The sequence below is a fragment of the Brassica oleracea genome, chromosome C3, assembly GCF_000695525.1.
Source record: "Brassica oleracea var. oleracea cultivar TO1000 chromosome C3, BOL, whole genome shotgun sequence".
In the NCBI taxonomy this organism is placed as follows: Eukaryota; Viridiplantae; Streptophyta; class Magnoliopsida; order Brassicales; family Brassicaceae; genus Brassica; species Brassica oleracea.
Genome location: NC_027750.1, coordinates 12,722,036 through 12,724,484, shown reverse-complemented (window position 1 = coordinate 12,724,484; position 2,449 = coordinate 12,722,036). Strand labels below are relative to the sequence as shown.

The following is a 2,449-nucleotide window of genomic DNA, read 5'->3' as shown; positions in this document are numbered from 1 at the left end:
ATGGGAGTGTGTCTTCTTCAGCATTAACTTCATCTTCTGAAAATAATAATAATTCAATTTAGTTAAAGATATATTGAAACATAAAACTCCAAAATCAGCTTTATATCGTTTTAGCCAATTCCTAGTGCAAATCAGAGCTTGCACATTCTTTGGAAGTACACGGCTCCTATACTTATTTAGAACTCGCGATCCAATACTAAAGGAGGACTCCGAAGCCACTGTTGTTATAGGAATACTAAGCAGATCACAAGCCATTGTAGCCAAATCACCATACCGATGAGTTAGAGTGTTAGACCCGAGAATATAAATCGACAACAAAACATGGTCGATCTTTCCTTACCTGTGACATGCATCGATTGAAGGAGTCACTGCAACCACCGTCGCTGAAGAACCCATCGCCGGATCTGGATCTTCTTCTTTGGTGGAAAGTGAGTTCACCCACTTCTTTTGGTGGCTTGAAGAAGCTCCAATGGTGGATATTGAAGACACATGGGAGACCGGAAGCATCATCGGCCCTCAGACCGCAAGCATCATCGGCCCTCAGACCGCCGTCACCGGAGCTCATTGTCGGTGAAGATCTAACCCCTAATCGCCTTTTCTGCTCTCTTTTTCTCATTTTTTCAGGTGAAGACGGAAATGATGATAGGTTCTGCGGGTCATTAGAATCCGCAAGTCGACCTACGGCCCATCCTGCATTAAGCCCAATCCCGCACAGTCCCAGCCCGCAAGGCCCGCTCTTTTTGGGCTTATCATATGCCGACCCAAACCCGCCCGCAGCAATCTCTAACATTGCCATCCTTATCCATATTGTATTAGGCTTGAGAATCTTTAATTAGGAAAATAAAATTCCATAAAATTATGAGGAAATATGTTTAAAATAAGATATTGTAATTATCCAAAATTATAATTAAAAAGCATAAGTATAATTAAATAGCATTTTAGGAATTTTGGAAATAAGAAAAAATAATTTTGTTTAATATCTTAAAGTAAGTACTTGCTTCGTAACTATTTTTTTAATAAGAAAGTATTATATATTTAATATTTTTAAAAAAATTAGTTTAACTAACGTGATTAAGAAGAAATAAAATTTTGTGAAATTCAGATTTATATAAATGGAATTACATATTGTTGAATCACATGTTTTAAATATAACATAATGCTATATATTTGTATTTCTAAAGTATTACCTTTTTGATACTAAATTCCTTTTTGATATTGATATAATTTTTAAATGGTTATCAATACAAAATAGACAATGTTAATAATGGCAATTAGTAAAATATGTTATTCATTAAAGATATCATTGTAATTTAACGACACATAGATAAATGATTTCTTAAATAATATTATAGACATCTCTTTTATCCATTTTATTTTGCGGATTATGAAGTTTAGTTATGAAAACAAATGAATGCTTTTACTTTGATAAAAAAAAATGAATGCTTTTACTAGTCAGTATTGTTATCCACTGCAGGAAAGAAAACACCTCATTTTGGGTTTCTTGATAAAAGAGGCATCTATGGGAAGTCTGCCACCCAAGACAAAAAGAAGATTTGTGTGGTGTTCACTATTTATGCAGTGTTTACTATTTCCAGAAACTCTAGGATGAAAAAGTGATGAAGACACCAAAGACAAGGTATATCAATTCTTAAACTGCTTGATGATCCGGTTTGCAATATATATATATATATATATATTTGTTTGCAACTGTTGATTTATATCTTTGTTTCTTAAACCAGATTGTCGATCAGAAGGTGATGTGAAAGATGTTCAGCAAATGGAGCATCCTCGTCCCATACTTTGACTACATGCACTGTCTCTCATATTCGTCTCATGTTTATATATTAAGTCAGATAAGTTATAGATTCTAAAGTGGGATAACTGTAAAAAGGAGGAAGAAGAAGGCTAAGAGAAATGCAGAGATAAAGTTCCTCAAGCACTGGACTACCCGCAAGAATCTCAATCGACGACTAAAGAACTGTTGGCTTTCAACTTGAATAGTGGGTTTATGTAAGTTTATATCTTAGGCATTTATCATATCTAGACATTTATGCAAGTTTATATCTTATACGTTTACGGAAGTTTATATGTAGACATTTATTAACATGGTCAAATTTATGTTTACCTTACGCATGTTTTGATAGTTGAGGATATAAACTTGTCTAACAAGATCAAATCATTCAAACTCCGAAACATTAAAGTTATATGTACCTGTTTGATAAATAAAACATATCAGTTCTAATCTATTAAAATGGAAGTACAAATAGTATTTAGCCCTGACTTTTCCCAAACAATTACAATAGAATGCCGCTGGGCTTATACACCGTCGTTTTGTAGCATTACTATACCATAGCATTACCATCTATTTTTTCTTCTTGATTTTGCTTCGTGTTCTTCGTTGTATCTCCGAATTGCTCTTCAGTAGGAGATGGAAACTCTCTGCGCCAAG

At 33.9% G+C, this 2,449-nt stretch overlaps 1 pseudogene; it reads left to right on the top strand.

The window, feature by feature from the left end:
* Window positions 1-469: 469 nt before the first annotated feature.
* LOC106329910 overlaps window positions 470-2,449 on the top strand; it is a 5,878-nt pseudogene continuing 3,898 nt past the window's right edge.